Consider the following 13,104-nt stretch of genomic DNA (forward strand, 5'->3'; position numbering starts at 1 on the left):
GGGCTGTTGCACAATAAAATCCAAAGCCCATGTTTGTCAGTTTCTAACATTCCATCATTTGTTACTCTGAAACTTCCCCACATTGACATTGGCTGCAGCTTCAGGCCCTATGGTGCTAACCTTGGAAAAGTCATTCACATTTCTACTCCTTCCTCTATTACTAAAGACTAAAGACCAAATGGTGCAGTTAAATGTAATCTTATAGCCATAACAACAAAATCCATATCAACCATCAGACAGGGCCTGCAACCGCCTATTGAACATAGCTTGTTTAAGTTGGAGACTCCATGTGACTTTAAATATTGTAAAAGACTCGGGTTGATGCATCTGAACACAAGGAGATTAATCCCTTAACTGGATTACATCAGGGCTATGCAGACGAATCTGAACATTCTTATACTGACTGAAACGTGGATCTCTGGGGGACAGTCTGGGTATTAATATTGAGGGTGATCATGTGTTCAGAGCTGACAGACATGTTAGAGGTGGTGGAGTGGACATTCTTATTAAAGATAATTTCTGTCTCTTTACTGAAATCCATTTCCCTTGCCAATTCCTTTTAGCCACTATCTTTAAGCATTTGTCTGGGGAAAAATGTACCCATAACTGTTATAGAGTCCACCGTCCTCCCTTGGCTAACCTTTGTGCACTCGAGGAGTTAACTAGTTTGTTGTCTTCTTTTACCAAGTCCTTATCCTGGGTGACCTAAATTATGATTGAGAAATGCAGGCTTCAGACGATCTATAAGATGTGTAATGATCTTAACCTAACCCAGCTGGTGACTTAGTAAACTCTGATTGATCTTATTTGAACAAAGACACCAGAGACGTATGTTTCTACTGGTGTATTCGCCCAAGACATTAGTGACCATTGCCCAGTTTTATTACACCACTTTGCACACACATTTAAATACATTTTGAAATCAATAAATGTTTTTCATGTTTTACTTTAGAGTTTGAGTCAGTAGATAACCTTGACTTGTATTTCTATTTATTAGGGACCCCCATTAGTTGATGCCAATGTGACAGTATAACTTTAGACCGTCCCCTCGCCCATACCCGGGCGCGAACCAAGGACCCTCTGCACACATGAACAACAGTAACCCACGAAGCATCGTTACCCATCGCTCCACAAAAGCCGCGTGTTATGCAGGTGAATGAGGACCCAAAAGCGACTTGGCGAAAACAGAGTCTCCAATCCAGTAAAGCAAAAATACAATCATAAAGCACAATTTCCACTCGTAATGACGAGAACAGACTGGAGACTCGACCCCGAACTGCAGGTTGCCTCGGGAAGGCACTCGAACGTAGCAGACTCAGACACCTGCCCACCACGCAGCATCTGAGGGAAACACGACACGACAGGGCGATACACAGACACAGCACGGTGAACAATAGACAAGGATCCGACAGGGCAGAAACGGAAAACAAGGGGAGAAATAGGGACTCTAATCAGGGGGAAAGATAGGGAACAGGTGTGGGACGACTAAATGATTGATTAGGGGAATAGGAACAGCTGGGAGCAGGAACGGAGCGATAGAGAGAAGAGAGAGAGGGAGGAAGAGAGAAAGAGGGGAACGAACCTAAAAAGACCAGCAGGGGGAAAACGAACAGAGGGAAAAGCAAAATGACAAGACAAAATAAGACAAAACATGACACCGCGGCCCTTGCAGAGCAAGGGGAACCACTACTTCAAGGTCTCAGAGCAAGTGACGTCACTGATTGAAACACTATTTAGCGCGCACCACCGCTAACGAAGCTAGCCGTTTCACATCCGTTACACCAAGGCAGCAGCTAGTCTTACTGGGGTTTATTATGGATCCCCATTCGTTGACACCAAGGCAGAAGCTACACTACCTGGGGTTTATTATGAATCCCCATTAGTTGATGTCAAGGCAGTGTAACGGATGTGAAATAGCTAGCTTAGTTAGCGGTGGTGCGCGCTAAATAGCGTTTCAATCAGTGATGTCACTTGCTCTGAGACCTTGAAGTAGTAGTTCCCCTTGCTCTGCAAGGGCCGAGGTTCGCGCGAGGGGACGGTCTAAAGTTATACTGTTACAGCAGCAGCTATTCTTCCTGGGGTCCAAACACATTAAGGCACTTACATCAAACATTAAAAAAAGATAAAAGAGTACATCATATAACATTATTACCCCACTACATATCAACAATACAAAATGTATAATACCACCATACAACAATATTACAATGTGTGTGTGTGTAGAGTGTGTGTGCTAGCGTTTGTGTGCGTATGTGTGTCTGTACAGGTGTGTGTATGTCTCTTCACAGTCCCCGTTGTTCCATAAGGTGTGGTTTTACCTGCTTTTAAAATCTGATTCTACTGCTTGCATCAGTTACTTGATGAGGAATAGAGTTCCATGTAGTCATGGTTCTATGTAGTACTGTGGAATAGAGTTCCATGTAGTCGTGGCTCTATGTAGTACTGTGGAATAGAGTTCCATGTAGTCGTGGCTCTATGTAGTACTGTGGAATAGAGTTCCATGTAGTCATGGCTCTATGTAGTACTGTGGAATAGAGTTCCATGTAGTCATGGCTCTATGTAGTACTGTGGAATAGAGTTCCATGTAGTCATGGCTCTACGTAGTACTGTGCGCCTCCCATAGTCTGTTCTGGACTTGGGGACTGTGAAGAGACCTCTGGTGGCATGTCTTGTTGGTTATTCATGGGTGTCTGAGCTGTGTGCTAGTAGTTTAAGCAGACACCGTGGCGCATTCAGCATGTAAACACTTCTTAAAAAACAAGTAGTCAATCTCTCTTCCACTTTGAGCCAGGAGAGATTGACATACATATTATTAATGTTAGCTTTCAGTGTACTTTTATGGACCAGCTGTGCTGCCCTGTTCTGAGTCAATTGCAATTTTCCTAAGGCCCTCTTTGTGGCACCTGACCACCCGGCTGAACAGTAGTCCAGGTGTGACAAAACCAGGGCCTGTAGGACCTGCCTTGTTGATAGTGTTGTTAAGAAGGTAGAAACTAGGGCCTGTAGGACCTGCCTTGTTGATAGTGTTGTTAAGAAGGTAGAAACTAGGGCCTGTAGGACTTGCCTTGTTGATAGTGTTGTTAAGAAGGTAGAAACTAGGGCCTGTAGGACCTGCCTTGTTGATAGTGTTGTTAAGAAGGTAGAAACTAGGGCCTGTAGGACCTGCCTTGTTGATAGTGTTGTTAAGAATGTCATGTTTGTCATTTATTATCATGTCTTGTCCCTGTGCTCCCCATTCTATTCGTTTCCCTCTGCTGGTCTTATTTGGTTCTTTCCCTCCTTCTATCCCTCTCTCTCCCCCTCCCTCTCTCACTCTCTCGCTCTCTCTTCTCTCTATCGTTCCGTTCCTGCTCCCAGCTGTTCCTATTCCCCTAATCATCATTTAGTCTTCCCACACCTGTTCCCGATCCTTTCCCCTGATTAGAGTCCCTATTTATTCCTTTGTGTTCCGTTCCTGTCCCGTCGGTTCCTTGTTTAGTATTCACCATGCTGTGATTGCGTTTCGCCCTGTCCTGTCGTGTTTTTGCTGTGATTGTGTATCGCCCTGTCCTGTCGTGTTTTTGCCTTCATCAGATGCTGCGTGTGAGCAGGTGTCTCTGTCAACTACGGCCTGCGCCTACCCGGCGACCTGCAGTCTGTGGCCGCTTCTCCAGTTATTCCCCTCTACAGACTAGAGGATTTCTGTTATTCCCTGTTTGGACTTAAATAAACTCTGTTTCTGTTAAGTCGCTTTTGGGTCCTCTTTCACCTGCATGACAGAAGGAACCGACCAAGGAATGGACCCAGCGACTTCAGACGCTCGTTACACTGCCGTCGAGATCCAAGGAGCCATGCTCGGCAGACACGAGCAGGAATTGTCTGCTGCTCGCCATGCCGTGGAGAACCTGGCCGCTCAGGTTTCCGACCTCTCTGGACAGTTCCAGAGTCTACGTCTCGTGCCACCTGTTACTTCCTGGCCTGCCGAGCCTCCAGAACCTAGGGTTAATAACCCACCTTGCTACTCCGGGCAGCCCACTGAGTGCCGCTCCTTTCTCACGCAGTGTGAGATTGTGTTCTCTCTCCAACCCAACACATACTCTAGAGAGAGAGCTCGGGTTGCTTACGTCATTTCACTCCTTACTGGCCGGGCTCGAGAATGGGGCACAGCTATCTGGGAGGCAAGGACTGATTGCTCTAACAAATTCCAGAACTTTAAAGAGGAGATGATTCGGGTTTTTGACCGTTCAGTTTTTGGTGGGGAGGCTTCTAGGGCCCTGGCTTCCTTATGCCAAGGTGAACGGTCCATAACGGATTATTCTATTGAGTTTCGCACTCTTGCTGCCTCTAGTGAGTGGAACGAGCCGGCGCTGCTCGCTCGTTTTCTGGAGGACTCCACGCAGTGGTTAAGGATGAGATTCTCTCCCGGGAGGTTCCTTCAGATGTGGACTCTTTGATTGCTCTCGCCATCCGCATAGAACGACGGGTAGATCTTCGTCACCGGGCTCGTGGAAGAGAGCTCGCATCAACGGTGTTTCCCTGCTCCGCATCGCAACCATCTCCCTCCTCTGGCTTTGAGACTGAGCCCATGCAGCTGGGAGGGATTCGCATCTCGAATAAGGAGAGGGAACGGAGGATCACCAACCGCCTGTGCCTCTATTGCGGAGTTGCTGGACATTTTGTTAATTCATGTCCAGTAAAAGCCAGAGCTCATCTGTAAGCGGAGGGCTACAGGTGAGCGCAACTACTCAAGTCTCTCCATCAAAGTCCTGTACTACTTTGTCGGTCCACCTACGCTGGACCGGTTCGGGTGCTACATGTAGTGCCTTGATAGACTCTGGGGCTGAGGGTTGTTTCATGGACGAAGCATGGGTTCGGAAACATGACATTCCTTTCAGAGAGTTAGAGAAGCCTACGCCCATGTTCGCCTTAGATGGTAGTCATCTTCCCAGTATCAGATTTGAGACACTACCTTTAACCCTCACAGTATCTGGTAACCACAGTGAGACTATTTCTTTTTGATTTTCCGTTCACCGTTTACACCTGTTGTTTTGGGTCATCCCTGGCTAGTATGTCATAATCCTTCTATTAATTGGTCTAGTAATTCTATCCTATCCTGGAACGTTTCTTGTCATGTGAAGTGTTTAATGTCTGCCATCCCTCCCGTTTCTTCTGTCCCTACTTCTCAGGAGGAACCTGGCGATTTGACAGGAGTGCCGGAGGAATATCATGATCTGCGCACGGTCTTCAGTCGGTCCCGAGCCAACTCCCTTCCTCCTCACCGGTCGTATGATTGTAGTATTGATCTCCTTCCGGGGACCACTCCTCCTCGAGGTAGACTATACTCTCTGTCGGCTCCCGAACGTAAGGCTCTCGAGGATTATTTATCTGTGTCTCTTGACGCCGGTACCATAGTGCCTTCTTCTTCTCCGGCCGGGGCGGGGTTCTTTTTGTTAAGAAGAAGGACGGTACTCTGCGCCCCTGCGTGGATTATCGAGGGCTGAATGACATAACGGTTAAGAATCGTTATCCGCTTCCCCTTATGTCATCAGCCTTCGAGATTCTGCAGGGAGCCAGGTGCTTTACTAAGTTGGACCTTCGTAACGCTTACCATCTCGTGCGCATCAGAGAGGGGGACGAGTGGAAACGGCGTTTAACACTCCGTTAGGGCATTTTGAGTACCGGGTTCTGCCGTTCGGTCTCGCCAATGCGCCAGCTGTTTTTCAGGCATTAGTTAATGATGTTCTGAGAGACATGCTGAACATTTTTGTTTTTGTCTATCTTGACGATATCCTGATTTTTTTCTCCGTCACTCGAGATTCATGTTCAGCACGTTCGACGTGTTCTACAGCGCCTTTTAGAGAATTGTCTCTACGTAAAGGCTGAGAAGTGCTCTTTTCATGTCTCCTCCGTTACTTTTCTCGGTTCCGTTATTTCCGCTGAAGGCATTCAGATGGATTCCGCTAAGGTCCAAGCTGTCAGTGATTGGCCCGTTCCAAGGTCACGTGTCGAGTTGCAGCGCTTTTAGGTTTCGCTAATTTCTATCGGCGTTTCATTCGTAATTTCGGTCAAGTTGCTGCCCCTCTCACAGCTCTTACTTCTGTCAAGACGTGTTTTAAGTGGTCCGGTTCCGCCCAGGAGCTTTTGATCTTCTAAAAGAACGTTTTACGTCCGCTCCTATCCTCGTTACTCCTGACGTCACTAGACAATTCATTGTCGAGGTTGACGCTTCAGAGGTAGGCGTGGGAGCCATTCTATCCCAGCGCTTCCAGTCTGACGATAAGGTTCATCCTTGCGCTTATTTTTCTCATCGCCTGTCGCCATCTGAGCGCAACTATGATGTGGGTAACCGTGAACTGCTCGCCATCCGCTTAGCCCTAGGCGAATGGCGACAGTGGTTGGAGGGGGCGACCGTTCCTTTTGTCGTTTGGACAGACCATAAGAACCTTGAGTACATCCGTTCTGCCAAACGACTTAATGCCCGTCAAGCTCGTTGGGCGTTGTTTTTCGCTCGTTTCGAGTTTGTGATTTCTTACCGTCCGGGTAGCAAGAACACCAAGCCTGATGCCTTATCCCGTCTGTTTAGTTCTTCTGTGGCTTCTACTGATCCCGAGGGGATTCTTCCTTATGGGCGTGTTGTCGGGTTAACAGTCTGGGGAATTGAAAGACAGGTTAAGCAAGCACTCACGCACACTGCGTCGCCGCGCGCTTGTCCTAGTAACCTCCTTTTCGTTCCTGTTTCCACTCGTCTGGCTGTTCTTCAGTGGGCTCACTCTGCCAAGTTAGCTGGTCATCCCGGTGTTCGAGGCACTCTTGCGTCTATTCGCCAGCGCTTTTGGTGGCCGACTCAGGAGCGTGACACGCGCCGTTTCGTGGCTGCTTGTTCGGACTGCGCGCAGACTAAGTCGGGTAACTCTCCTCCTGCCGGTCGTCTCAGACCGCTCCCATTCCTTCTCGACCATGGTCTCACATTGCCTTAGACTTCATTACCGGTCTGCCTTTGTCTGCGGGGAAGACTGTGATTCTGACGGTTGTCGATAGGTTCTCTAAGGCGGCACATTTCATTCCCCTCGCTAAACTTCCTTCCGCTAAGGAGACGGCACAAATCATTATTGAGAATGTATTCAGAATTCATGGCCTCCCGTTAGACGCCGTTTCAGACAGAGGCCCGCAATTCACGTCACAGTTTTGGAGGGAGTTCTGTCGTTTGATTGGTGCGTCCGTCAGTCTCTCTTCCGGGTTTCATCCCCAGTCTAACGGTCAAGCAGAGAGGGCCAATCAGACGATTGGTCGCATACTACGCAGCCTTTCTTTCAGAAACCCTGCGTCTTGGGCAGAACAGCTCCCCTGGGCAGAATACGCTATTCGCTTCCTTCGTCTGCTACCGGGTTATCTCCGTTTCAGAGTAGTCTGGGTTACCAGCCTCCTCTGTTCTCATCCCAGCTTGCCGAGTCCAGCGTTCCCTCCGCTCAAGCGTTTGTCCAACGTTGTGAGCGCACCTGGAGGAGGGTGAGGTCTGCACTTTGCCGTTACAGGGCACAGACGGTGAGAGCCGCCAATAAACGCAGGATTAAGAGTCCAAGGTATTGTTGCGGCCAGAGAGTGTGGCTTTCCACTCGCAACCTTCCTCTTACGACAGCTTCTCGTAAGTTGACTCCGCGGTTCATTGGTCCGTTCCGTGTCTCCCAGGTCGTCAATCCTGTCGCTGTGCGACTGCTTCTTCCGCGACATCTTCGTCGCGTCCATCCTGTCTCCCATGTCTCCTGTGTTAAGCCCTTTCTTCGCACCCCCGTTCGTCTTCCCTCCCCCCTCCCGTCCTTGTCGAGAGCGCACCTATTTACAAGGTACATAAGATCATGGACATGCGTTCTCGGGGACGGGGTCACCAATACTTAGTGGATTGGGAGGGTTACGGTCCTGAGGAGAGGAGTTGGGTTCCGTCTCGGGACGTGCTGGACCGTTCACTCATCGATGATTTCCTCCGTTGCCGCCAGGATTCCTCCTCGAGTGCGCCAGGAGGCGCTCGGTGAGTGGGGGGTACTGTCATGTTTGTCATTTATTATCATGTCTTGTCCCTGTGCTCCCCATTCTATTCGTTTCCCTCTGCTGGTCTTATTTGGTTCTTTCCCTCCTTCTATCCCTCTCTCTCCCCCTCCCTCTCTCACTCTCTCGCTCTCTCTTCTCTCTATCGTTCCGTTCCTGCTCCCAGCTGTTCCTATTCCCCTAATCATCATTTAGTCTTCCCACACCTGTTCCCGATCCTTTCCCCTGATTAGAGTCCCTATTTATTCCTTTGTGTTCCGTTCCTGTCCCGTCGGTTCCTTGTTTAGTATTCACCATGCTGTGATTGCGTTTCGCCCTGTCCTGTCGTGTTTTTGCTGTGATTGTGTATCGCCCTGTCCTGTCGTGTTTTTTGCCTTCATCAGATGCTGCGTGTGAGCAGGTGTCTCTGTCAACTACGGCCTGCGCCTACCCGAAGCGACCTGCAGTCTGTGGCCGCTTCTCCAGTTATTCCCCTCTACAGACTAGAGGATTTCTGTTATTCCCTGTTTGGACTTAAATAAACTCTGTTTCTGTTAAGTCGCTTTTGGGTCCTCTTTCACCTGCATGACAAAGAAGGTAGAAACTAGGGCCTGTAGGACCTGCCTTGTTGATAGTGTTGTTAAGAAGGTAGAAACTAGGGCCTGTAGGACCTGCCTTGTTGATAGTGTTGTTAAGAAGGTAGAAACTAGGGCCTGTCGGACCTGCCTTGTTGATAGTGTTGTTAAGAAGGTAGAAACTAGGGCCTGTAGGACCTGCCCTTGTTGATAGTGTTGTTAAGAAGGTAGAAACTAGGGCCTGTCGGACCTGCCTTGTTGATAGTGATGTTAAGAAGGTAGAAACTAGGGCCTGTAGGACCTGCCTTGTTGATAGTGTTGTTAAGAAGATAGAAACTAGGGCCTGTAGGACCTGCCTTGTTGATAGTGTTGTTAAGAAGGTAGAAACTAGGGCCTGTAGGACCTGCCTTGGTGATAGTGTTGTTAAGAAGGTAGAAACTAGGGCCTGTAGGACCTGCCTTGTTGATAGTGTTGTTAAGAAGGTAGAAACTAGGGCCTGTAGGACCTGCCTTGTTGATAGTGTTGTTAAGAAGGTAGAAACTAGGGCCTGTAGGACCTGCCTTGTTGATAGTGTTGTTAAGAAGGTAGAAACTAGGGCCTGTAGGACCTGCCTTGTTGATAGTGTTGTTAAGAAGGTAGAAACTAGGGCCTGTAGGACCTGCCTTGTTGATAGTGTTGTTAAGAAGGCTGAGTTATACAATATGCTGTTACAGAATCACCAATACATTTACATTTACATTTACGTCATTTAGCAGACGCTCTTATCCAGAGCGACTTACAAATTGGTGCAAATTCTTCAATTCTTTAGGTATGTGTGTTTGAAAATGTCATGCAGGTGAATGAGGACCCAAAAGCGACTTGGCGAAAACAGAGTCTTTAATCCAGTAAAGTAAAATACAATCAAAAAACACAACTTTCACTTGAAATGACGAGAACGACTGGAGACTCGATCTTGAACAGCAGGTTGCCTCGGGAAGGCACTTGAACCAAACAGACTCAGACACCTGCTCACCACGCAGCATCTGAGGGAAACACGACACGACAGGGCGATACACAAACACAGCACGGTGAATTCTAGACAAGGATCCGACAGGGCAGGAACGGAAAACAAGGAGAGAAATAGGGACTCTAATCAGGGAAAAGGATCGGGAACAGGTGTGGGAAGACTAAATGATAGATTAGGGGAATAGGAACAGCTGGGAGCAGGAACGGAACGATAGAGAGAAGAGAGAGCGAGAGAGTGAGAGAGGGAGGGGGAGAGAGAGGGATAGAAAGAGGGAAAGAACCTAATAAGACCAGCAGAGGGAAACGAATAGAAGGGGAAGCACAGGGACAAGACATGATAATTAATGACAAAACATGACAGTACCCCCCCACTCACCGAGCGCCTCCTGGCGCACTCGAGGAGGAACCCTGGCGGCAACGGAGGAAATCATCAATAAGCGAACGGTCCAGCACGTCCCGAGACGGAACCCAACTCCTCTCCTCAGGACCGTAACCCTCCCAATCCACTAAGTATTGGTGACCCCGTCCCCGAGAACGCATGTCCATGATCTTATGTACCTTGTAAATAGGTGCGCTCTCGACAAGGACGGGAGGCGGGGAGGGAAGACGAACGGGGGTGCGAAGAAAGGGCTTGACACAGGAGACATGGAAGACAGGATGGACGCGACGAAGATGTCGCGGAAGAAGCAGTCGCACAGCGACAGGATTGACGACCTGGGAGACACGGAACGGACCAATGAACCGCGGAGTCAATTTACGAGAAGCTGTCGTAAGAGGAAGGTTGCGAGTGGAAAGCCACACTCTCTGGCCGCAACAATACCTTGGACTCTTAATCCTGCGTTTATTGGCGGCTCTCACAGTCTGTGCCCTGTAACGGCAAAGTGCAGACCTCACCCTCCTCCAGGTGCGCTCACAACGTTGGACAAACGCTTGAGCGGAGGGAACGCTGGACTCGGCAAGCTGGGATGAGAACAGAGGAGGCTGGTAACCCAGACTACTCTGAAACGGAGATAACCCGGTAGCAGACGAAGGAAGCGAGTTGTGAGCGTATTCTGCCCAGGGGAGCTGTTCTGCCCAAGACGCAGGGTTTCTGAAAGAAAGGCTGCGTAGTATGCGACCAATCGTCTGATTGGCCCTCTCTGCTTGACCGTTAGACTGGGGATGAAACCCGGAAGAGAGACTGACGGACGCACCAATCAAACGACAGAACTCCCTCCAAAACTGTGACGTGAATTGCGGGCCTCTGTCTGAAACGGCGTCTAACGGGAGGCCATGAATTCTGAACACATTCTCGATAATGATTTGTGCCGTCTCCTTAGCGGAAGGAAGTTTAGCGAGGGGAATGAAATGTGCCGCCTTAGAGAACCTATCGACAACCGTAAGAATCACAGTCTTCCCCGCAGACAAAGGCAGACCGGTAATGAAGTCTAGGGCGATGTGAGACCATGGTCGAGAAGGAATGGGGAGCGGTCTGAGACGACCGGCAGGAGGAGAGTTACCCGACTTAGTCTGCGCGCAGTCCGAACAAGCAGCCACGAAACGGCGCGTGTCACGCTCCTGAGTCGGCCACCAAAAGCGCTGGCGAATAGACGCAAGAGTGCCTCGAACACCGGGATGACCAGCTAACTTGGCAGAGTGAGCCCACTGAAGAACAGCCAGACGAGTGGAAACAGGAACGAAAAGGAGGTTACTAGGACAAGCGCGCGGCGACGCAGTGTGCGTGAGTGCTTGCTTAACCTGTCTTTCAATTCCCCAGACTGTCAACCCGACAACACGCCCATAAGGAAGAATCCCCTCGGGATCAGTAGAAGCCACAGAAGAACTAAACAGACGGGATAAGGCATCAGGCTTGGTGTTCTTGCTACCCGGACGGTAAGAAATCACAAACTCGAAACGAGCGAAAAACAACGCCCAACGAGCTTGACGGGCATTAAGTCGTTTGGCAGAACGGATGTACTCAAGGTTCTTATGGTCTGTCCAAACGACAAAAGGAACGGTCGCCCCCTCCAACCACTGTCGCCATTCGCCTAGGGCTAAGCGGATGGCGAGCAGTTCACGGTTACCCACATCATAGTTGCGCTCAGATGGCGACAGGCGATGAGAAAAATAAGCGCAAGGATGAACCTTATCGTCAGACTGGAAGCGCTGGGATAGAATGGCTCCCACGCCTACCTCTGAAGCGTCAACCTCGACAATGAATTGTCTAGTAACGTCAGGAGTAACGAGGATAGGAGCGGACGTAAAACGTTCTTTTAGAAGATCAAAAGCTCCCTGGGCGGAACCGGACCACTTAAAACACGTCTTGACAGAGGTAAGAGCTGTGAGAGGGGCAGCAACTTGACCGAAATTACGAATGAAACGCCGATAGAAATTAGCGAAACCTAAAAAGCGCTGCAACTCGACACGTGACCTTGGAACGGGCCAATCACTGACAGCTTGGACCTTAGCGGAATCCATCTGAATGCCTTCAGCGGAAATAACGGAACCGAGAAAAGTAACGGAGGAGACATGAAAAGAGCACTTCTCAGCCTTTACGTAGAGACAATTCTCTAAAAGGCGCTGTAGAACACGTCGAACGTGCTGAACATGAATCTCGAGTGACGGTGAAAAAATCAGGATATCGTCAAGATAGACAAAAACAAAGATGTTCAGCATGTCTCTCAGAACATCATTAACTAATGCCTGAAAAACAGCTGGCGCATTGGCGAGGCCAAACGGCAGAACCCGGTACTCAAAATGCCCTAACGGAGTGTTAAACGCCGTTTTCCACTCGTCCCCCTCTCTGATGCGCACGAGATGGTAAGCGTTACGAAGGTCCAACTTAGTAAAGCACCTGGCTCCCTGCAGAATCTCGAAGGCTGATGACATAAGGGGAAGCGGATAACGATTCTTAACCGTTATGTCATTCAGCCCTCGATAATCCACGCAGGGCGCAGAGTACCGTCCTTCTTCTTAACAAAAAAGAACCCCGCCCCGGCCGGAGAGGAAGAAGGCACTATGGTACCGGCGTCAAGAGACACAGATAAATAATCCTCGAGAGCCTTACGTTCGGGAGCCGACAGAGAGTATAGTCTACCCCGAGGAGGAGTGGTCCCCGGAAGGAGATCAATACTACAATCATACGACCGGTGAGGAGGAAGGGAGTTGGCTCGGGACCGACTGAAGACCGTGCGCAGATCATGATATTCCTCCGGCACTCCTGTCAAATCGCCAGGTTCCTCCTGAGAAGTGGGGACAGAAGAAATGGGAGGGATGGCAGACATTAAACACTTCACATGACAAGATACGTTCCAGGATAGGATAGAATTACAAGACCAATTAATAGAAGGATTATGACATACTAGCCAGGGATGACCCAAAACAACAGGTGTAAAAGGTGAACGAAAAATCAAAAAAGAAATAGTCTCACTGTGGTTACCAGATACTGTGAGAGTTAAAGGTAGTGTCTCAAATCTGATACTGGGAAGATGACTACCATCTAAGGCAAACATGGGCGTAGGCTTGTCTAACTCTCTGAAAGGAATGT

Source organism: Oncorhynchus gorbuscha, linkage group LG02 (assembly GCF_021184085.1).
Source record: "Oncorhynchus gorbuscha isolate QuinsamMale2020 ecotype Even-year linkage group LG02, OgorEven_v1.0, whole genome shotgun sequence".
Taxonomy (NCBI): domain Eukaryota; kingdom Metazoa; phylum Chordata; class Actinopteri; order Salmoniformes; family Salmonidae; genus Oncorhynchus; species Oncorhynchus gorbuscha.